Below are 22,299 nucleotides of genomic sequence, written 5' to 3'. Positions count from 1 at the left end.
ATCTTTCATTCACACTAACGCAATTGGCAGTTAATTATTCCAAAGAGAATCAATTTGAGATCACGAGCACAAGTTGAATAGTGTGAAAGTGTGAAAAATATATACTCCTTAATGCATTTCAGTAATGACATGCCCTGTTGAATGTGCCGAAAGATATATTCCAACACATTCTATTCCCAATAAAGCAGGTTTGTGCGTTGATGGCAACTAAGAACAAAGACAAAAATATTCACTAGCTTTTCCAGAATACAGCTGGATTATGGGATATCAAATGGAATCCTGAAGCATTTCACGAAATAACAGCTCAATCTTTCAAGGCTGTGCACAACATTGAGCAGAGAACCGAGGGCTCGTCCGGGAATTGAACCCGGGTCCTCTCACACCCTAAGCGAGAATCATACCCCTAGACCAACGAGCCACATCAACATTATTTGATATGTCAATTTTTGAAAATGCTCAAATGATTAGCAGGGGTGCAAGCGTTTAAGAACAATTGTATAATTGAATGTGCCGAAAGATATATTCCAACACATTCTATTCCCAATAAAGCAGGTTTGTGTGTTGATGGCAACTAAGAACAAAGACAAAAATATTCACTAGCTTTTCCAGAATACAGCTGGATTATGGGATATCAAATGGAATCCTGAAGCATTTCACGAAATACCAGCTCAATCTTTCAAGGCAGTGCACAACATTGAGCAAAGAACCGAGGTCTCGTCCGGGAATTGAACCCGGGACCTCTCTCACCCTAAGCGCGAATCATACCCCTAGACCAACGAGCCACATCAACTTAATTTGATATGTCAATTTTTGAAAATGCTCAAATGATTAGCAGGGGTGCAAGCGTTTAAGAACAATTGTATAATTGAATGTGCCGAAAGATATATTTCAACACATTCTATTCCCAATAAAGCAGGTTTGTGTGTTGATGGCAACTAAGAACAAAGACAAAAATATTCACTAGCTTTTCCAGAATACAGCTGGATTATGGGATATCAAATGGAATCCTGAAGCATTTCACGAAATAACAGCACAATCTTACATGACTGTGCACAACATTGAGCAAAGAACCGAGGGCTCGTCCGGGATTTGAACCCGGGACCTCTCGCACCCAATGCGAGAATCATACCCCTAGACCAACGAGCCACATCAACATAATTTGACATGTCAATTTTTGAAAATGCTCAAATTATTAGCAGGGGTGCAAGCGTTTAAGAACAATTGTATAATTCCAATTTATTGCCGTCAAATTACAATATTCATTCTTCCTTTGGACTGCATTAAAGTCCTACTTTGTAATTCAAAAATAGTTACAAATGTCCTGTGATATGGTGCTGCCGAGTTTTCCAAGGTGCTGGATCAATGCTCCAGTTCGAGGAGACGTTGTTTCAAATCCTTGCAGGGGCATTCAACCCTTTGCATTGCAGCATCATTTTGAAAGGCCATTAAGAATGTTAGTGTTTTGTGGTAGTGTGGCCGAGCGGTCTAAGGCGCTGGATTAAGGCTCCAGTCTCTTAGGAGGAGTGGGTTCAAATCCCACCACTGCCAGTACATGAACTGTGTTCAAGGAGAATTTTGAAATGCTTTTCTCAAAGGCAATACTGTTGAATGGCAATTTCTCAGTTACATGCTTCGAATCCCCTCAAAAAAGCGACAACATTCGTTGAACACCTACACAAGGTCTCACTTTGTGGATCTTTCATTCACACTAACGCAATTGGCAGTTAATTATGCCAAAGAGAATCAATTTGAGATCACGAGCACAAGTTGAATAGTGTGAAAGTGTGAAAAATATATACTCCTTAATGCATTTCAGTAATGACATGCCCTGTTGAATGTGCCGAAAGATATATTCCAACACATTCTATTCCCAATAAAGCAGGTTTGTGTGTTGATGGCAACTAAGAACAAAGACAAAAATATTCACTAGCTTTTCCAGAATACAGCTGGATTATGGGATATCAAATGGAATCCTGAAGCATTTCACGAAATAACAGCTCAATCTTTCAAGGCTGTGCACAACATTGAGCAGAGAACCGAGGGCTCGTCCGGGAATTGAACCCGGGTCCTCTCACACCCTAAGCGAGAATCATACCCCTAGACCAACGAGCCACATCAACATTATTTGATATGTCAATTTTTGAAAATGCTCAAATGATTAGCAGGGGTGCAAGCGTTTAAGAACAATTGTATAATTGAATGTGCCGAAAGATATATTCCAACACATTCTATTCCCAATAAAGCAGGTTTGTGTGTTGATGGCAACTAAGAACAAAGACAAAAATATTCACTAGCTTTTCCAGAATACAGCTGGATTATGGGATATCAAATGGAATCCTGAAGCATTTCACGAAATACCAGCTCAATCTTTCAAGGCAGTGCACAACATTGAGCAAAGAACCGAGGTCTCGTCCGGGAATTGAACCCGGGACCTCTCTCACCCTAAGCGCGAATCATACCCCTAGACCAACGAGCCACATCAACTTAATTTGATATGTCAATTTTTGAAAATGCTCAAATGATTAGCAGGGGTGCAAGCGTTTAAGAACAATTGTATAATTGAATGTGCCGAAAGATATATTTCAACACATTCTATTCCCAATAAAGCAGGTTTGTGTGTTGATGGCAACTAAGAACAAAGACAAAAATATTCACTAGCTTTTCCAGAATACAGCTGGATTATGGGATATCAAATGGAATCCTGAAGCATTTCACGAAATAACAGCACAATCTTACATGACTGTGCACAACATTGAGCAAAGAACCGAGGGCTCGTCCGGGATTTGAACCCGGGACCTCTCGCACCCAATGCGAGAATCATACCCCTAGACCAACGAGCCACATCAACATAATTTGACATGTCAATTTTTGAAAATGCTCAAATTATTAGCAGGGGTGCAAGCGTTTAAGAACAATTGTATAATTCCAATTTATTGCCGTCAAATTACAATATTCATTCTTCCTTTGGACTGCATTAAAGTCCTTCTTTGTAATTCAAAAATAGTTACAAATGTCCTGTGATATAGTGCTGCCGAGTTTTCCAAGGTGCTGGATCAATGCTCCAGTTCGAGGAGACGTTGTTTCAAATCCTTGCAGGGGCATTCAACCCTTTGCATTGCAGCATCATTTTGAAAGGCCATTAAGAATGTTAGTGTTTTGTGGTAGTGTGGCCGAGCGGTCTAAGACGCTGGATTAAGGCTCCAGTCTCTTAGGAGGCGTGGGTTCAAATCCCACCACTGCCAGTACATGAACTGTGTTCACGGAGTATTTTGAAATGCTTTTCTCAAAGGCAATACTGTTGAATGGCAATTTCTCAGTTACATGCTTCGAATCCTCTCAAAAAAGCGACAACATTCGTTGAACACCTACACAAGGTCTCACTTTGTGGATCTTTCATTCACACTAACGCAATTGGCAGTTAATTATGCCAAAGAGAATCAATTTGAGATCACGAGCACAAGTTGAATAGTGTGAAAGTGTGAAAAATATATACTCCTTAATGCATTTCAGTAATGACATGCCCTGTTGAATCTGCCGAAAGATATATTCCAACACATTCTATTCCCAATAAAGCAGGTTTGTGCGTTGATGGCAACTAAGAACAAAGACAAAAATATTCACTAGCTTTTCCAGAATACAGCTGGATTATGGGATATCAAATGGAATCATGAAGCATTTCACGAAATAACAGCTCAATCTTTCAAGGCTGTGCACAACATTGAGCAAAGCACCGAGGGCTCAACCAGGATTTGAACCGGGGACCTCCCGCACCCAAAGCGAGAATCATACCCCTAGACCAACGAGCCACATCAACATTATTTGATATGTCAATTTTTGAAAATGCTCAGATGATTAGCAGGGGTGCAAGCGTTTAAGAACAATTGTATAATTCCAATTTATTGACGTCAAATTACAATATTCATTCTTCCTTTGGACTGCATTAAAGTCCTACTTTGTAATTCAATAATAGTTACAAATGTCCTGTGATATAGTGCTGCCGAGTTTTCCAAGGTGCTGGATCAATGCTCCAGTTCGAGGAGACGTTGTTTCAAATCCTTGCAAGGGCATTCAACCCTTTGCATTGCAGCATCATTTTGAAAGGCCATTAATAATGTTTGAGATTTGTGGTAGTGTGGCAGAGCGGTCTAAGGAGCTGGATTAAGGCTGTAGTCTCTTAGGAGGCGTGGGTTCAAATCCCACCACTGCCAGTACATGAACTGTGTTCAAGGAGTATTTTGAAATGCATTTCTCAAAGGCAATACTGTTGAATGGCTATTTCTCAGTAACATGCTTCGAATCCCCTCAAAAAAGCGACAACATTCGTTCAACACCTACACAAGGTCTCACTTTGTGGATCTTTCATTCACACTAACGCAATTGGCAGTTAATTATACCAAAGAGAATCAATTTGAGATCACGAGGACAAGTTGAATAGTGTGAAAGTGTGAAAAACCTAAACTCCTTAATGCATTTCAGTAATGACATGCCCTGTTGAATGTGCCGAAAGATATATTCCAACACATTCTAATCCCAATAAAGCAGGTTTGTGCGTTGATGGCAACTAAGAACAAAGACAAATATATTCACTAGCTTTTCCAGAATACAGCTGGATTATGGGATATCAAATGGAATCCTGAAGCATTTCACGAAATAACAGCTCAATCTTTCAAGGCTGTGCACAACATTGAGCAAAGAACCGAGGGCTCGTCTGGGATTTGAACCCGGGACCTCTCGCACCCACAGCGAGAATCATACCCCTAGACCAACGAGCCACATCAACATAATTTGATATGTCAATTTTTGAAAATGCTCAGATGATTAGCAGGGGTGCAAGCGTTTAAGAACAATTGTATAATTCCAATTTATTGCCGTCAAATTACAATATTCATTCTTCCTTTGGACTGCATTAAAGTCCTACTTTGAAATTCAATAATAGTTACAAATGTCCTGTGATATAGTGCTGCCGAGTTTTCCAAGGTGCTGGATCAATGCTCCAGTTCGAGGAGACGTTGTTTCAAATCCTTGCAAGGGCATTCAACCCTTTGCATTGCAGCATCATTTTGAAAGGCCATTAATAATGTTTGAGATTTGTGGTAGTGTGGCAGAGCGGTCTAAGGCGCTGGATTAAGGCTCTAGTCTCTTTGGAGGCGTGGGTTCAAATCCCACCACTGCAAGTACATGAACTGTGTTCAAGGAGTATTTTGAAATGCATTTCTCAAAGGCAATACTGTTGAATGGCTATTTCTCAGTAACATGCTTCGAATCCCCTCAAAAAAGCGACAACATTCGTTCAACACCTACACAAGGTCTCACTTTGTGGATCTTTCATTCACACTAACGCAATTGGCAGTTAATTATGCCAAAGAGAATCAATTTGAGATCACGAGGACAAGTTGAATAGTGTGAAAGTGTGAAAAACCTATACTCCTTAATGCATTTCAGTAATGACATGCCCTGTTGAATGTGCCGAAAGATATATTCCAACACATTCTAATCCCAATAAAGCAGGTTTGTGCGTTGATGGCAACTAAGAACAAAGACAAATATATTCACTAGCTTTTCCAGTATACAGCTGGATTATGGGATATCAAATGGAATCCTGAAGCATTTCACGAAATAACAGCTCAATCTTTCAAGGCTGTGCACAACATTGAGCAAAGAACCGAGGGCTCGTCTGGGATTTGAACCCGGGACCTCAAGCACCCACAGCGAGAATCATACCCCTAGACCAACGAGCCACATCAACATAATTTGATATGTCAATTTTTGAAAATGCTCAGATGATTAGCAGGGGTGCAAGCGTTTAAGAATAATTGTGTAATTCCAATTTATTGCCGTCAAATTACAATATTCATTCTTCCTTTGGACCGCATTAAAGTCCTACTTTGTAATTCAAAAATAGTTACAAATGTCCTGTGATATAGTGCTGCCGAGTTTTCCAAGGTGCTGGATCAATGCTCCAGTTCGAGGAGACGTTGTTTCAAATCCTTGCAGGGGCATTCAACCCTTTGCATTGCAGCTTCATTTTGAAAGGCCATTAAGAATGTTAGTGTATTGTGGTAGTGTGGCCGAGCGGTCTAAGGCGCTGGATTTAGGCTCCAGTCTCTTAGGAGGCGTGGGTTCAAATCCCACCACTGCCAGTACATGAACTGTGTTCAAGGAGTATTTTGAAATGCTTTTCTCAACGGCAATACTGTTGAATGGCAATTTCTCAGTTACATGCTTCTAATCCCCTCAAAAAAGCGACAACATTCGTTGAACACCTACACAAGGTCTCACTTTGTGGATCTTTCATTCACACTAACGCAATTGGCAGTTAATTATTCCAAAGAGAATCAATTTGAGATCACGAGCACAAGTTGAATAGTGTGAAAGTGTGAAAAATATATACTCCTTAATGCATTTCAGTAATGACATGCCCTGTTGAATGTGCCGAAAGATATATTCCAACACATTCTATTCCCAATAAAGCAGGTTTGTGCGTTGATGGCAACTAAGAACAAAGACAAAAATATTCACTAGCTCTTCCAGAATACAGCTGGATTATGGGATATCAAATGGAATCCTGAAGCATTTCACGAAATAACAGCTCAATCTTACAAGGCTGTGCACAACATTGAGCAAAGCACCGAGGGCTCGTCCGGGATTTGAACCCGCGCCCTCTCGCACCCAAAGCGAGAATCATACCCCTAGACCAACGAGCCACATCAACATAAATTGATATGTCAATTTTTGAAAATGCTCAAATTATTAGCAGGGGTGCAAGCGTTTAAGAACAATTGTATAATTCCAATTTATTGCCGTCAAATTACAATATTCATTCTTCCTTTGGACTGCATTAAAGTCCTACTTTGTAATTCAAAAATAGTTACAAATGTCCTGTGATATGGTGCTGCCGAGTTTTCCAAGGTGCTGGATCAATGCTCCAGTTCGAGGAGACGTTGTTTCAAATCCTTGCAGGGGCATTCAACCCTTTGCATTGCAGCATCATTTTGAAAGGCCATTAAGAATGTTAGTGTTTTGTGGTAGTGTGGCCGAGCGGTCTAAGGCGCTGGATTAAGGCTCCAGTCTCTTAGGAGGCGTGGGTTCAAATCCCACCACTGCCAGTACATGAACTGTGTTCAAGGAGTATTTTGAAATGCATTTCTCAAAGGCAATACTGTTGAATGGCTATTTCTCAGTAACATGCTTCGAATCACCTCAAAAAAGCGACAACATTCGTTCAACACCTACACAAGGTCTCACTTTGTGGATCTTTCATTCACACTAACGCAATTGGCAGTTAATTATACCAAAGAGAATCAATTTGAGATCACGAGGACAAGTTGAATAGTGTGAAAGTGTGAAAAACCTAAACTCCTTAATGCATTTCAGTAATGACATGCCCTGTTGAATGTGCCGAAAGATATATTCCAACACATTCTAATCCCAATAAAGCAGGTTTGTGCGTTGATGGCAACTAAGAACAAAGACAAATATATTCACTAGCTTTTCCAGAATACAGCTGGATTATGGGATATCAAATGGAATCCTGAAGCATTTCACGAAATAACAGCTCAATCTTTCAAGGCTGTGCACAACATTGAGCAAAGAACCGAGGGCTCGTCTGGGATTTGAACCCGGGACCTCTCGCACCCACAGCGAGAATCATACCCCTAGACCAACGAGCCACATCAACATAATTTGATATGTCAATTTTTGAAAATGCTCAGATGATTAGCAGGGGTGCAAGCGTTTAAGAACAATTGTATAATTCCAATTTATTGCCGTCAAATTACAATATTCATTCTTCCTTTGGACTGCATTAAAGTCCTACTTTGAAATTCAATAATAGTTACAAATGTCCTGTGATATAGTGCTGCCGAGTTTTCCAAGGTGCTGGATCAATGCTCCAGTTCGAGGAGACGTTGTTTCAAATCCTTGCAAGGGCATTCAACCCTTTGCATTGCAGCATCATTTTGAAAGGCCATTAATAATGTTTGAGATTTGTGGTAGTGTGGCAGAGCGGTCTAAGGCGCTGGATTAAGGCTCTAGTCTCTTTGGAGGCGTGGGTTCAAATCCCACCACTGCAAGTACATGAACTGTGTTCAAGGAGTATTTTGAAATGCATTTCTCAAAGGCAATACTGTTGAATGGCTATTTCTCAGTAACATGCTTCGAATCCCCTCAAAAAAGCGACAACATTCGTTCAACACCTACACAAGGTCTCACTTTGTGGATCTTTCATTCACACTAACGCAATTGGCAGTTAATTATGCCAAAGAGAATCAATTTGAGATCACGAGGACAAGTTGAATAGTGTGAAAGTGTGAAAAACCTATACTCCTTAATGCATTTCAGTAATGACATGCCCTGTTGAATGTGCCGAAAGATATATTCCAACACATTCTAATCCCAATAAAGCAGGTTTGTGCGTTGATGGCAACTAAGAACAAAGACAAATATATTCACTAGCTTTTCCAGTATACAGCTGGATTATGGGATATCAAATGGAATCCTGAAGCATTTCACGAAATAACAGCTCAATCTTTCAAGGCTGTGCACAACATTGAGCAAAGAACCGAGGGCTCGTCTGGGATTTGAACCCGGGACCTCAAGCACCCACAGCGAGAATCATACCCCTAGACCAACGAGCCACATCAACATAATTTGATATGTCAATTTTTGAAAATGCTCAGATGATTAGCAGGGGTGCAAGCGTTTAAGAATAATTGTGTAATTCCAATTTATTGCCGTCAAATTACAATATTCATTCTTCCTTTGGACCGCATTAAAGTCCTACTTTGTAATTCAAAAATAGTTACAAATGTCCTGTGATATAGTGCTGCCGAGTTTTCCAAGGTGCTGGATCAATGCTCCAGTTCGAGGAGACGTTGTTTCAAATCCTTGCAGGGGCATTCAACCCTTTGCATTGCAGCTTCATTTTGAAAGGCCATTAAGAATGTTAGTGTATTGTGGTAGTGTGGCCGAGCGGTCTAAGGCGCTGGATTTAGGCTCCAGTCTCTTAGGAGGCGTGGGTTCAAATCCCACCACTGCCAGTACATGAACTGTGTTCAAGGAGTATTTTGAAATGCTTTTCTCAACGGCAATACTGTTGAATGGCAATTTCTCAGTTACATGCTTCTAATCCCCTCAAAAAAGCGACAACATTCGTTGAACACCTACACAAGGTCTCACTTTGTGGATCTTTCATTCACACTAACGCAATTGGCAGTTAATTATTCCAAAGAGAATCAATTTGAGATCACGAGCACAAGTTGAATAGTGTGAAAGTGTGAAAAATATATACTCCTTAATGCATTTCAGTAATGACATGCCCTGTTGAATGTGCCGAAAGATATATTCCAACACATTCTATTCCCAATAAAGCAGGTTTGTGCGTTGATGGCAACTAAGAACAAAGACAAAAATATTCACTAGCTCTTCCAGAATACAGCTGGATTATGGGATATCAAATGGAATCCTGAAGCATTTCACGAAATAACAGCTCAATCTTACAAGGCTGTGCACAACATTGAGCAAAGCACCGAGGGCTCGTCCGGGATTTGAACCCGCGCCCTCTCGCACCCAAAGCGAGAATCATACCCCTAGACCAACGAGCCACATCAACATAAATTGATATGTCAATTTTTGAAAATGCTCAAATTATTAGCAGGGGTGCAAGCGTTTAAGAACAATTGTATAATTCCAATTTATTGCCGTCAAATTACAATATTCATTCTTCCTTTGGACTGCATTAAAGTCCTACTTTGTAATTCAAAAATAGTTACAAATGTCCTGTGATATGGTGCTGCCGAGTTTTCCAAGGTGCTGGATCAATGCTCCAGTTCGAGGAGACGTTGTTTCAAATCCTTGCAGGGGCATTCAACCCTTTGCATTGCAGCATCATTTTGAAAGGCCATTAAGAATGTTAGTGTTTTGTGGTAGTGTGGCCGAGCGGTCTAAGGCGCTGGATTAAGGCTCCAGTCTCTTAGGAGGCGTGGGTTCAAATCCCACCACTGCCAGTACATGAACTGTGTTCAAGGAGTATTTTGAAATGCATTTCTCAAAGGCAATACTGTTGAATGGCTATTTCTCAGTAACATGCTTCGAATCACCTCAAAAAAGCGACAACATTCGTTCAACACCTACACAAGGTCTCACTTTGTGGATCTTTCATTCACACTAACGCAATTGGCAGTTAATTATACCAAAGAGAATCAATTTGAGATCACGAGGACAAGTTGAATAGTGTGAAAGTGTGAAAAACCTAAACTCCTTAATGCATTTCAGTAATGACATGCCCTGTTGAATGTGCCGAAAGATATATTCCAACACATTCTAATCCCAATAAAGCAGGTTTGTGCGTTGATGGCAACTAAGAACAAAGACAAATATATTCACTAGCTTTTCCAGAATACAGCTGGATTATGGGATATCAAATGGAATCCTGAAGCATTTCACGAAATAACAGCTCAATCTTTCAAGGCTGTGCACAACATTGAGCAAAGAACCGAGGGCTCGTCTGGGATTTGAACCCGGGACCTCTCGCACCCACAGCGAGAATCATACCCCTAGACCAACGAGCCACATCAACATAATTTGATATGTCAATTTTTGAAAATGCTCAGATGATTAGCAGGGGTGCAAGCGTTTAAGAACAATTGTATAATTCCAATTTATTGCCGTCAAATTACAATATTCATTCTTCCTTTGGACTGCATTAAAGTCCTACTTTGAAATTCAATAATAGTTACAAATGTCCTGTGATATAGTGCTGCCGAGTTTTCCAAGGTGCTGGATCAATGCTCCAGTTCGAGGAGACGTTGTTTCAAATCCTTGCAAGGGCATTCAACCCTTTGCATTGCAGCATCATTTTGAAAGGCCATTAATAATGTTTGAGATTTGTGGTAGTGTGGCAGAGCGGTCTAAGGCGCTGGATTAAGGCTCTAGTCTCTTTGGAGGCGTGGGTTCAAATCCCACCACTGCAAGTACATGAACTGTGTTCAAGGAGTATTTTGAAATGCATTTCTCAAAGGCAATACTGTTGAATGGCTATTTCTCAGTAACATGCTTCGAATCCCCTCAAAAAAGCGACAACATTCGTTCAACACCTACACAAGGTCTCACATTGTGGATCTTTCATTCACACTAACGCAATTGGCAGTTAATTATGCCAAAGAGAATCAATTTGAGATCACGAGGACAAGTTGAATAGTGTGAAAGTGTGAAAAACCTATACTCCTTAATGCATTTCAGTAATGACATGCCCTGTTGAATGTGCCGAAAGATATATTCCAACACATTCTAATCCCAATAAAGCAGGTTTGTGCGTTGATGGCAACTAAGAACAAAGACAAATATATTCACTAGCTTTTCCAGTATACAGCTGGATTATGGGATATCAAATGGAATCCTGAAGCATTTCACGAAATAACAGCTCAATCTTTCAAGGCTGTGCACAACATTGAGCAAAGAACTGAGGGCTCGTCTGGGATTTGAACCCGGGACCTCAAGCACCCACAGCGAGAATCATACCCCTAGACCAACGAGCCACATCAACATAATTTGATATGTCAATTTTTGAAAATGCTCAGATGATTAGCAGGGGTGCAAGCGTTTAAGAATAATTGTGTAATTCCAATTTATTGCCGTCAAATTACAATATTCATTCTTCCTTTGGACTGCATTAAAGTCCTACTTTGTAATTCAAAAATAGTTACAAATGTCCTGTGATATAGTGCTGCCGAGTTTTCCAAGGTGCTGGATCAATGCTCCAGTTCGAGGAGACGTTGTTTCAAATCCTTGCAGGGGCATTCAACCCTTTGCATTGCAGCTTCATTTTGAAAGGCCATTAAGAATGTTAGTGTGTTGTGGTAGTGTGGCCGAGCGGTCTAAGGCGCTGGATTTAGGCTCCAGTCTCTTAGGAGGCGTGGGTTCAAATCCCACCACTGCCAGTACATGAACTGTGTTCAAGGAGTATTTTGAAATGCTTTTCTCACAGGCAATACTGTTGAATGGCAATTTCTCAGTTACATGCTTCTAATCCCCTCAAAAAAGCGACAACATTCGTTGAACACCTACACAAGGTCTCACTTTGTGGATCTTTCATTCACACTAACGCAATTGGCAGTTAATTATTCCAAAGAGAATCAATTTGAGATCACGAGCACAAGTTGAATAGTGTGAAAGTGTGAAAAATATATACTCCTTAATGCATTTCAGTAATGACATGCCCTGTTGAATGTGCCGAAAGATATATTCCAACACATTCTATTCCCAATAAAGCAGGTTTGTGCGTTGATGGCAACTAAGAAAAAAGACAAAAATATTCACTAGTTTTTCCAGAATACAGCTGGATTATGGGATATCAAATGGAATCCTGAAGCATTTCACGAATTAACAGCTCAATCTTTCAAGGCTGTGCACAACATTGAGCAAAGAACCGAGGGCTCGTCCGGGATTTGAACCCGGGACCTCTCGCACCCAAAGCGAGAATCATACCCCTAGACCAACGAGCCACATCAACATAATTTGATATGTCAATTTTTGAAAATGCTCAAATTATTAGCAGGGGTGCAAGCGTTTAAGAACAATTGTATAATTCCAATTTATTGCCGTCAAATTACAATATTCATTCTTCCTTTGGACTGCATTAAAGTCCTACTTTGTAATTCAAAAATAGTTACAAATGTCCTGTGATATAGTGCTGCCGAGTTTTCCAAGGTGCTGGATCAATGCTCCAGTTCGAGGAGACGTTGTTTCAAATCCTTGCAGGGGCATTCAACCCTTTGCATTGCAGCTTCATTTTGAAAGGCCATTAAGAATGTTAGTGTATTGTGGTAGTGTGGCCGAGCGGTCTAAGGCGCTGGATTTAGGCTCCAGTCTCTTAGGAGGCGTGGGTTCAAATCCCACCACTGCCAGTACATGAACTGTGTTCAAGGAGTATTTTGAAATGCTTTTCTCAACGGCAATACTGTTGAATGGCAATTTCTCAGTTACATGCTTCTAATCCCCTCAAAAAAGCGACAACATTCGTTGAACACCTACACAAGGTCTCACTTTGTGGATCTTTCATTCACACTAACGCAATTGGCAGTTAATTATTCCAAAGAGAATCAATTTGAGATCACGAGCACAAGTTGAATAGTGTGAAAGTGTGAAAAATATATACTCCTTAATGCATTTCAGTAATGACATGCCCTGTTGAATGTGCCGAAAGATATATTCCAACACATTCTATTCCCAATAAAGCAGGTTTGTGCGTTGATGGCAACTAAGAACAAAGACAAAAATATTCACTAGCTCTTCCAGAATACAGCTGGATTATGGGATATCAAATGGAATCCTGAAGCATTTCACGAAATAACAGCTCAATCTTACAAGGCTGTGCACAACATTGAGCAAAGCACCGAGGGCTCGTCCGGGATTTGAACCCGCGCCCTCTCGCACCCAAAGCGAGAATCATACCCCTAGACCAACGAGCCACATCAACATAAATTGATATGTCAATTTTTGAAAATGCTCAAATTATTAGCAGGGGTGCAAGCGTTTAAGAACAATTGTATAATTCCAATTTATTGCCGTCAAATTACAATATTCATTCTTCCTTTGGACTGCATTAAAGTCCTACTTTGTAATTCAAAAATAGTTACAAATGTCCTGTGATATGGTGCTGCCGAGTTTTCCAAGGTGCTGGATCAATGCTCCAGTTCGAGGAGACGTTGTTTCAAATCCTTGCAGGGGCATTCAACCCTTTGCATTGCAGCATCATTTTGAAAGGCCATTAAGAATGTTAGTGTTTTGTGGTAGTGTGGCCGAGCGGTCTAAGGCGCTGGATTAAGGCTCCAGTCTCTTAGGAGGCGTGGGTTCAAATCCCACCACTGCCAGTACATGAACTGTGTTCAAGGAGTATTTTGAAATGCATTTCTCAAAGGCAATACTGTTGAATGGCTATTTCTCAGTAACATGCTTCGAATCACCTCAAAAAAGCGACAACATTCGTTCAACACCTACACAAGGTCTCACTTTGTGGATCTTTCATTCACACTAACGCAATTGGCAGTTAATTATACCAAAGAGAATCAATTTGAGATCACGAGGACAAGTTGAATAGTGTGAAAGTGTGAAAAACCTAAACTCCTTAATGCATTTCAGTAATGACATGCCCTGTTGAATGTGCCGAAAGATATATTCCAACACATTCTAATCCCAATAAAGCAGGTTTGTGCGTTGATGGCAACTAAGAACAAAGACAAATATATTCACTAGCTTTTCCAGAATACAGCTGGATTATGGGATATCAAATGGAATCCTGAAGCATTTCACGAAATAACAGCTCAATCTTTCAAGGCTGTGCACAACATTGAGCAAAGAACCGAGGGCTCGTCTGGGATTTGAACCCGGGACCTCTCGCACCCACAGCGAGAATCATACCCCTAGACCAACGAGCCACATCAACATAATTTGATATGTCAATTTTTGAAAATGCTCAGATGATTAGCAGGGGTGCAAGCGTTTAAGAACAATTGTATAATTCCAATTTATTGCCGTCAAATTACAATATTCATTCTTCCTTTGGACTGCATTAAAGTCCTACTTTGAAATTCAATAATAGTTACAAATGTCCTGTGATATAGTGCTGCCGAGTTTTCCAAGGTGCTGGATCAATGCTCCAGTTCGAGGAGACGTTGTTTCAAATCCTTGCAAGGGCATTCAACCCTTTGCATTGCAGCATCATTTTGAAAGGCCATTAATAATGTTTGAGATTTGTGGTAGTGTGGCAGAGCGGTCTAAGGCGCTGGATTAAGGCTCTAGTCTCTTTGGAGGCGTGGGTTCAAATCCCACCACTGCAAGTACATGAACTGTGTTCAAGGAGTATTTTGAAATGCATTTCTCAAAGGCAATACTGTTGAATGGCTATTTCTCAGTAACATGCTTCGAATCCCCTCAAAAAAGCGACAACATTCGTTCAACACCTACACAAGGTCTCACATTGTGGATCTTTCATTCACACTAACGCAATTGGCAGTTAATTATGCCAAAGAGAATCAATTTGAGATCACGAGGACAAGTTGAATAGTGTGAAAGTGTGAAAAACCTATACTCCTTAATGCATTTCAGTAATGACATGCCCTGTTGAATGTGCCGAAAGATATATTCCAACACATTCTAATCCCAATAAAGCAGGTTTGTGCGTTGATGGCAACTAAGAACAAAGACAAATATATTCACTAGCTTTTCCAGTATACAGCTGGATTATGGGATATCAAATGGAATCCTGAAGCATTTCACGAAATAACAGCTCAATCTTTCAAGGCTGTGCACAACATTGAGCAAAGAACTGAGGGCTCGTCTGGGATTTGAACCCGGGACCTCAAGCACCCACAGCGAGAATCATACCCCTAGACCAACGAGCCACATCAACATAATTTGATATGTCAATTTTTGAAAATGCTCAGATGATTAGCAGGGGTGCAAGCGTTTAAGAATAATTGTGTAATTCCAATTTATTGCCGTCAAATTACAATATTCATTCTTCCTTTGGACTGCATTAAAGTCCTACTTTGTAATTCAAAAATAGTTACAAATGTCCTGTGATATAGTGCTGCCGAGTTTTCCAAGGTGCTGGATCAATGCTCCAGTTCGAGGAGACGTTGTTTCAAATCCTTGCAGGGGCATTCAACCCTTTGCATTGCAGCTTCATTTTGAAAGGCCATTAAGAATGTTAGTGTGTTGTGGTAGTGTGGCCGAGCGGTCTAAGGCGCTGGATTTAGGCTCCAGTCTCTTAGGAGGCGTGGGTTCAAATCCCACCACTGCCAGTACATGAACTGTGTTCAAGGAGTATTTTGAAATGCATTTCTCAAAGGCAATACTGTTGAATGGCTATTTCTCAGTAACATGCTTCGAATCACCTCAAAAAAGCGACAACATTCGTTCAACACCTACACAAGGTCTCACTTTGTGGATCTTTCATTCACACTAACGCAATTGGCAGTTAATTATACCAAAGAGAATCAATTTGAGATCACGAGGACAAGTTGAATAGTGTGAAAGTGTGAAAAACCTAAACTCCTTAATGCATTTCAGTAATGACATGCCCTGTTGAATGTGCCGAAAGATATATTCCAACACATTCTAATCCCAATAAAGCAGGTTTGTGCGTTGATGGCAACTAAGAACAAAGACAAATATATTCACTAGCTTTTCCAGAATACAGCTGGATTATGGGATATCAAATGGAATCCTGAAGCATTTCACGAAATAACAGCTCAATCTTTCAAGGCTGTGCACAACATTGAGCAAAGAACCGAGGGCTCGTCTGGGATTTGAACCCGGGACCTCTCGCACCCACAGCGAGAATCATACCCCTAGACCAACGAGCCACATCAACATAATTTGATATGTCAATTTTTGAAAATGCTCAGATGATTAGCAGGGGTGCAAGCGTTTAAGAACAATTGTATAATTCCAATTTATTGCCGTCAAATTACAATATTCATTCTTCCTTTGGACTGCATTAAAGTCCTACTTTGAAATTCAATAATAGTTACAAATGTCCTGTGATATAGTGCTGCCGAGTTTTCCAAGGTGCTGGATCAATGCTCCAGTTCGAGGAGACGTTGTTTCAAATCCTTGCAAGGGCATTCAACCCTTTGCATTGCAGCATCATTTTGAAAGGCCATTAATAATGTTTGAGATTTGTGGTAGTGTGGCAGAGCGGTCTAAGGCGCTGGATTAAGGCTCTAGTCTCTTTGGAGGCGTGGGTTCAAATCCCACCACTGCAAGTACATGAACTGTGTTCAAGGAGTATTTTGAAATGCATTTCTCAAAGGCAATACTGTTGAATGGCTATTTCTCAGTAACATGCTTCGAATCCCCTCAAAAAAGCGACAACATTCGTTCAACACCTACACAAGGTCTCACATTGTGGATCTTTCATTCACACTAACGCAATTGGCAGTTAATTATGCCAAAGAGAATCAATTTGAGATCACGAGGACAAGTTGAATAGTGTGAAAGTGTGAAAAACCTATACTCCTTAATGCATTTCAGTAATGACATGCCCTGTTGAATGTGCCGAAAGATATATTCCAACACATTCTAATCCCAATAAAGCAGGTTTGTGCGTTGATGGCAACTAAGAACAAAGACAAATATATTCACTAGCTTTTCCAGTATACAGCTGGATTATGGGATATCAAATGGAATCCTGAAGCATTTCACGAAATAACAGCTCAATCTTTCAAGGCTGTGCACAACATTGAGCAAAGAACTGAGGGCTCGTCTGGGATTTGAACCCGGGACCTCAAGCACCCACAGCGAGAATCATACCCCTAGACCAACGAGCCACATCAACATAATTTGATATGTCAATTTTTGAAAATGCTCAGATGATTAGCAGGGGTGCAAGCGTTTAAGAATAATTGTGTAATTCCAATTTATTGCCGTCAAATTACAATATTCATTCTTCCTTTGGACTGCATTAAAGTCCTACTTTGTAATTCAAAAATAGTTACAAATGTCCTGTGATATAGTGCTGCCGAGTTTTCCAAGGTGCTGGATCAATGCTCCAGTTCGAGGAGACGTTGTTTCAAATCCTTGCAGGGGCATTCAACCCTTTGCATTGCAGCTTCATTTTGAAAGGCCATTAAGAATGTTAGTGTGTTGTGGTAGTGTGGCCGAGCGGTCTAAGGCGCTGGATTTAGGCTCCAGTCTCTTAGGAGGCGTGGGTTCAAATCCCACCACTGCCAGTACATGAACTGTGTTCAAGGAGTATTTTGAAATGCTTTTCTCACAGGCAATACTGTTGAATGGCAATTTCTCAGTTACATGCTTCTAATCCCCTCAAAAAAGCGACAACATTCGTTGAACACCTACACAAGGTCTCACTTTGTGGATCTTTCATTCACACTAACGCAATTGGCAGTTAATTATTCCAAAGAGAATCAATTTGAGATCACGAGCACAAGTTGAATAGTGTGAAAGTGTGAAAAATATATACTCCTTAATGCATTTCAGTAATGACATGCCCTGTTGAATGTGCCGAAAGATATATTCCAACACATTCTATTCCCAATAAAGCAGGTTTGTGCGTTGATGGCAACTAAGAAAAAAGACAAAAATATTCACTAGTTTTTCCAGAATACAGCTGGATTATGGGATATCAAATGGAATCCTGAAGCATTTCACGAATTAACAGCTCAATCTTTCAAGGCTGTGCACAACATTGAGCAAAGAACCGAGGGCTCGTCCGGGATTTGAACCCGGGACCTCTCGCACCCAAAGCGAGAATCATACCCCTAGACCAACGAGCCACATCAACATAATTTGATATGTCAATTTTTGAAAATGCTCAAATTATTAGCAGGGGTGCAAGCGTTTAAGAACAATTGTATAATTCCAATTTATTGCCGTCAAATTACAATATTCATTCTTCCTTTGGACTGCATTAAAGTCCTACTTTGTAATTCAAAAATAGTTACAAATGTCCTGTGATATAGTGCTGCCGAGTTTTCCAAGGTGCTGGATCAATGCTCCAGTTCGAGGAGACGTTGTTTCAAATCCTTGCAGGGGCATTCAACCCTTTGCATTGCAGCTTCATTTTGAAAGGCCATTAAGAATGTTAGTGTATTGTGGTAGTGTGGCCGAGCGGTCTAAGGCGCTGGATTTAGGCTCCAGTCTCTTAGGAGGCGTGGGTTCAAATCCCACCACTGCCAGTACATGAACTGTGTTCAAGGAGTATTTTGAAATGCTTTTCTCAACGGCAATACTGTTGAATGGCAATTTCTCAGTTACATGCTTCTAATCCCCTCAAAAAAGCGACAACATTCGTTGAACACCTACACAAGGTCTCACTTTGTGGATCTTTCATTCACACTAACGCAATTGGCAGTTAATTATTCCAAAGAGAATCAATTTGAGATCACGAGCACAAGTTGAATAGTGTGAAAGTGTGAAAAATATATACTCCTTAATGCATTTCAGTAATGACATGCCCTGTTGAATGTGCCGAAAGATATATTCCAACACATTCTATTCCCAATAAAGCAGGTTTGTGCGTTGATGGCAACTAAGAACAAAGACAAAAATATTCACTAGCTCTTCCAGAATACAGCTGGATTATGGGATATCAAATGGAATCCTGAAGCATTTCACGAAATAACAGCTCAATCTTACAAGGCTGTGCACAACATTGAGCAAAGCACCGAGGGCTCGTCCGGGATTTGAACCCGCGCCCTCTCGCACCCAAAGCGAGAATCATACCCCTAGACCAACGAGCCACATCAACATAAATTGATATGTCAATTTTTGAAAATGCTCAAATTATTAGCAGGGGTGCAAGCGTTTAAGAACAATTGTATAATTCCAATTTATTGCCGTCAAATTACAATATTCATTCTTCCTTTGGACTGCATTAAAGTCCTACTTTGTAATTCAAAAATAGTTACAAATGTCCTGTGATATGGTGCTGCCGAGTTTTCCAAGGTGCTGGATCAATGCTCCAGTTCGAGGAGACGTTGTTTCAAATCCTTGCAGGGGCATTCAACCCTTTGCATTGCAGCATCATTTTGAAAGGCCATTAAGAATGTTAGTGTTTTGTGGTAGTGTGGCCGAGCGGTCTAAGGCGCTGGATTAAGGCTCCAGTCTCTTAGGAGGCGTGGGTTCAAATCCCACCACTGCCAGTACATGAACTGTGTTCAAGGAGTATTTTGAAATGCATTTCTCAAAGGCAATACTGTTGAATGGCTATTTCTCAGTAACATGCTTCGAATCACCTCAAAAAAGCGACAACATTCGTTCAACACCTACACAAGGTCTCACTTTGTGGATCTTTCATTCACACTAACGCAATTGGCAGTTAATTATACCAAAGAGAATCAATTTGAGATCACGAGGACAAGTTGAATAGTGTGAAAGTGTGAAAAACCTAAACTCCTTAATGCATTTCAGTAATGACATGCCCTGTTGAATGTGCCGAAAGATATATTCCAACACATTCTAATCCCAATAAAGCAGGTTTGTGCGTTGATGGCAACTAAGAACAAAGACAAATATATTCACTAGCTTTTCCAGAATACAGCTGGATTATGGGATATCAAATGGAATCCTGAAGCATTTCACGAAATAACAGCTCAATCTTTCAAGGCTGTGCACAACATTGAGCAAAGAACCGAGGGCTCGTCTGGGATTTGAACCCGGGACCTCTCGCACCCACAGCGAGAATCATACCCCTAGACCAACGAGCCACATCAACATAATTTGATATGTCAATTTTTGAAAATGCTCAGATGATTAGCAGGGGTGCAAGCGTTTAAGAACAATTGTATAATTCCAATTTATTGCCGTCAAATTACAATATTCATTCTTCCTTTGGACTGCATTAAAGTCCTACTTTGAAATTCAATAATAGTTACAAATGTCCTGTGATATAGTGCTGCCGAGTTTTCCAAGGTGCTGGATCAATGCTCCAGTTCGAGGAGACGTTGTTTCAAATCCTTGCAAGGGCATTCAACCCTTTGCATTGCAGCATCATTTTGAAAGGCCATTAATAATGTTTGAGATTTGTGGTAGTGTGGCAGAGCGGTCTAAGGCGCTGGATTAAGGCTCTAGTCTCTTTGGAGGCGTGGGTTCAAATCCCACCACTGCAAGTACATGAACTGTGTTCAAGGAGTATTTTGAAATGCATTTCTCAAAGGCAATACTGTTGAATGGCTATTTCTCAGTAACATGCTTCGAATCCCCTCAAAAAAGCGACAACATTCGTTCAACACCTACACAAGGTCTCACATTGTGGATCTTTCATTCACACTAACGCAATTGGCAGTTAATTATGCCAAAGAGAATCAATTTGAGATCACGAGGACAAGTTGAATAGTGTGAAAGTGTGAAAAACCTATACTCCTTAATGCATTTCAGTAATGACATGCCCTGTTGAATGTGCCGAAAGATATATTCCAACACATTCTAATCCCAATAAAGCAGGTTTGTGCGTTGATGGCAACTAAGAACAAAGACAAATATATTCACTAGCTTTTCCAGTATACAGCTGGATTATGGGATATCAAATGGAATCCTGAAGCATTTCACGAAATAACAGCTCAATCTTTCAAGGCTGTGCACAACATTGAGCAAAGAACTGAGGGCTCGTCTGGGATTTGAACCCGGGACCTCAAGCACCCACAGCGAGAATCATACCCCTAGACCAACGAGCCACATCAACATAATTTGATATGTCAATTTTTGAAAATGCTCAGATGATTAGCAGGGGTGCAAGCGTTTAAGAATAATTGTGTAATTCCAATTTATTGCCGTCAAATTACAATATTCATTCTTCCTTTGGACTGCATTAAAGTCCTACTTTGTAATTCAAAAATAGTTACAAATGTCCTGTGATATAGTGCTGCCGAGTTTTCCAAGGTGCTGGATCAATGCTCCAGTTCGAGGAGACGTTGTTTCAAATCCTTGCAGGGGCATTCAACCCTTTGCATTGCAGCTTCATTTTGAAAGGCCATTAAGAATGTTAGTGTGTTGTGGTAGTGTGGCCGAGCGGTCTAAGGCGCTGGATTTAGGCTCCAGTCTCTTAGGAGGCGTGGGTTCAAATCCCACCACTGCCAGTACATGAACTGTGTTCAAGGAGTATTTTGAAATGCTTTTCTCACAGGCAATACTGTTGAATGGCAATTTCTCAGTTACATGCTTCTAATCCCCTCAAAAAAGCGACAACATTCGTTGAACACCTACACAAGGTCTCACTTTGTGGATCTTTCATTCACACTAACGCAATTGGCAGTTAATTATTCCAAAGAGAATCAATTTGAGATCACGAGCACAAGTTGAATAGTGTGAAAGTGTGAAAAATATATACTCCTTAATGCATTTCAGTAATGACATGCCCTGTTGAATGTGCCGAAAGATATATTCCAACACATTCTATTCCCAATAAAGCAGGTTTGTGCGTTGATGGCAACTAAGAAAAAAGACAAAAATATTCACTAGTTTTTCCAGAATACAGCTGGATTATGGGATATCAAATGGAATCCTGAAGCATTTCACGAATTAACAGCTCAATCTTTCAAGGCTGTGCACAACATTGAGCAAAGAACCGAGGGCTCGTCCGGGATTTGAACCCGGGACCTCTCGCACCCAAAGCGAGAATCATACCCCTAGACCAACGAGCCACATCAACATAATTTGATATGTCAATTTTTGAAAATGCTCAAATTATTAGCAGGGGTGCAAGCGTTTAAGAACAATTGTATAATTCCAATTTATTGCCGTCAAATTACAATATTCATTCTTCCTTTGGACTGCATTAAA

General features: G+C 40.5%; 25 non-coding genes across 25 annotated transcripts; 14 read left to right on the top strand and 11 right to left on the bottom strand.

The window, feature by feature from the left end:
- Positions 1 to 346: 346 nt before the first annotated feature.
- Positions 347 to 418, bottom strand: trnap-agg (transfer RNA proline (anticodon AGG)). The gene has a single exon. It is a non-coding gene; the product is annotated as a tRNA-Pro (tRNA).
- A 656-nt stretch (positions 419 to 1,074) lies between these two features.
- trnap-ugg (transfer RNA proline (anticodon UGG)) lies at positions 1,075 to 1,146 on the bottom strand. Its single transcript has one exon. It is a non-coding gene; the product is annotated as a tRNA-Pro (tRNA).
- A 320-nt stretch (positions 1,147 to 1,466) lies between these two features.
- Positions 1,467 to 1,548, top strand: trnal-aag (transfer RNA leucine (anticodon AAG)). The gene has a single exon. It is a non-coding gene; the product is annotated as a tRNA-Leu (tRNA).
- A 492-nt stretch (positions 1,549 to 2,040) lies between these two features.
- Positions 2,041 to 2,112, bottom strand: trnap-agg (transfer RNA proline (anticodon AGG)). The gene has a single exon. It is a non-coding gene; the product is annotated as a tRNA-Pro (tRNA).
- A 656-nt stretch (positions 2,113 to 2,768) lies between these two features.
- trnap-ugg (transfer RNA proline (anticodon UGG)) lies at positions 2,769 to 2,840 on the bottom strand. The gene has a single exon. It is a non-coding gene; the product is annotated as a tRNA-Pro (tRNA).
- A 320-nt stretch (positions 2,841 to 3,160) lies between these two features.
- trnal-aag (transfer RNA leucine (anticodon AAG)) lies at positions 3,161 to 3,242 on the top strand. Its single transcript has one exon. It is a non-coding gene; the product is annotated as a tRNA-Leu (tRNA).
- Positions 3,243 to 6,058: 2,816 nt separating this feature from the next.
- On the top strand, positions 6,059 to 6,140 carry trnal-uag (transfer RNA leucine (anticodon UAG)). Its single transcript has one exon. It is a non-coding gene; the product is annotated as a tRNA-Leu (tRNA).
- Positions 6,141 to 6,632: 492 nt separating this feature from the next.
- On the bottom strand, positions 6,633 to 6,704 carry trnap-ugg (transfer RNA proline (anticodon UGG)). The gene has a single exon. It is a non-coding gene; the product is annotated as a tRNA-Pro (tRNA).
- A 320-nt stretch (positions 6,705 to 7,024) lies between these two features.
- On the top strand, positions 7,025 to 7,106 carry trnal-aag (transfer RNA leucine (anticodon AAG)). The gene has a single exon. It is a non-coding gene; the product is annotated as a tRNA-Leu (tRNA).
- A 1,850-nt stretch (positions 7,107 to 8,956) lies between these two features.
- On the top strand, positions 8,957 to 9,038 carry trnal-uag (transfer RNA leucine (anticodon UAG)). The gene has a single exon. It is a non-coding gene; the product is annotated as a tRNA-Leu (tRNA).
- A 492-nt stretch (positions 9,039 to 9,530) lies between these two features.
- On the bottom strand, positions 9,531 to 9,602 carry trnap-ugg (transfer RNA proline (anticodon UGG)). Its single transcript has one exon. It is a non-coding gene; the product is annotated as a tRNA-Pro (tRNA).
- Positions 9,603 to 9,922: 320 nt separating this feature from the next.
- On the top strand, positions 9,923 to 10,004 carry trnal-aag (transfer RNA leucine (anticodon AAG)). Its single transcript has one exon. It is a non-coding gene; the product is annotated as a tRNA-Leu (tRNA).
- A 1,850-nt stretch (positions 10,005 to 11,854) lies between these two features.
- trnal-uag (transfer RNA leucine (anticodon UAG)) lies at positions 11,855 to 11,936 on the top strand. The gene has a single exon. It is a non-coding gene; the product is annotated as a tRNA-Leu (tRNA).
- Positions 11,937 to 12,428: 492 nt separating this feature from the next.
- On the bottom strand, positions 12,429 to 12,500 carry trnap-ugg (transfer RNA proline (anticodon UGG)). The gene has a single exon. It is a non-coding gene; the product is annotated as a tRNA-Pro (tRNA).
- Positions 12,501 to 12,820: 320 nt separating this feature from the next.
- Positions 12,821 to 12,902, top strand: trnal-uag (transfer RNA leucine (anticodon UAG)). Its single transcript has one exon. It is a non-coding gene; the product is annotated as a tRNA-Leu (tRNA).
- A 492-nt stretch (positions 12,903 to 13,394) lies between these two features.
- Positions 13,395 to 13,466, bottom strand: trnap-ugg (transfer RNA proline (anticodon UGG)). Its single transcript has one exon. It is a non-coding gene; the product is annotated as a tRNA-Pro (tRNA).
- Positions 13,467 to 13,786: 320 nt separating this feature from the next.
- trnal-aag (transfer RNA leucine (anticodon AAG)) lies at positions 13,787 to 13,868 on the top strand. Its single transcript has one exon. It is a non-coding gene; the product is annotated as a tRNA-Leu (tRNA).
- A 1,850-nt stretch (positions 13,869 to 15,718) lies between these two features.
- Positions 15,719 to 15,800, top strand: trnal-uag (transfer RNA leucine (anticodon UAG)). The gene has a single exon. It is a non-coding gene; the product is annotated as a tRNA-Leu (tRNA).
- A 1,850-nt stretch (positions 15,801 to 17,650) lies between these two features.
- Positions 17,651 to 17,732, top strand: trnal-uag (transfer RNA leucine (anticodon UAG)). Its single transcript has one exon. It is a non-coding gene; the product is annotated as a tRNA-Leu (tRNA).
- Positions 17,733 to 18,224: 492 nt separating this feature from the next.
- trnap-ugg (transfer RNA proline (anticodon UGG)) lies at positions 18,225 to 18,296 on the bottom strand. Its single transcript has one exon. It is a non-coding gene; the product is annotated as a tRNA-Pro (tRNA).
- Positions 18,297 to 18,616: 320 nt separating this feature from the next.
- On the top strand, positions 18,617 to 18,698 carry trnal-uag (transfer RNA leucine (anticodon UAG)). Its single transcript has one exon. It is a non-coding gene; the product is annotated as a tRNA-Leu (tRNA).
- A 492-nt stretch (positions 18,699 to 19,190) lies between these two features.
- On the bottom strand, positions 19,191 to 19,262 carry trnap-ugg (transfer RNA proline (anticodon UGG)). The gene has a single exon. It is a non-coding gene; the product is annotated as a tRNA-Pro (tRNA).
- Positions 19,263 to 19,582: 320 nt separating this feature from the next.
- Positions 19,583 to 19,664, top strand: trnal-aag (transfer RNA leucine (anticodon AAG)). Its single transcript has one exon. It is a non-coding gene; the product is annotated as a tRNA-Leu (tRNA).
- Positions 19,665 to 21,514: 1,850 nt separating this feature from the next.
- trnal-uag (transfer RNA leucine (anticodon UAG)) lies at positions 21,515 to 21,596 on the top strand. Its single transcript has one exon. It is a non-coding gene; the product is annotated as a tRNA-Leu (tRNA).
- Positions 21,597 to 22,088: 492 nt separating this feature from the next.
- On the bottom strand, positions 22,089 to 22,160 carry trnap-ugg (transfer RNA proline (anticodon UGG)). The gene has a single exon. It is a non-coding gene; the product is annotated as a tRNA-Pro (tRNA).
- Between the last annotated feature and the right edge of the window lie 139 nt (positions 22,161 to 22,299).

The sequence above is a fragment of the Gadus macrocephalus genome, chromosome 5 (genome assembly GCF_031168955.1).
Source record: "Gadus macrocephalus chromosome 5, ASM3116895v1".
Classification (NCBI taxonomy): domain Eukaryota; kingdom Metazoa; phylum Chordata; class Actinopteri; order Gadiformes; family Gadidae; genus Gadus; species Gadus macrocephalus.
Note: the sequence above shows the minus strand (reverse complement) of the source record. Positions and strands in the feature narration are given on the sequence as shown.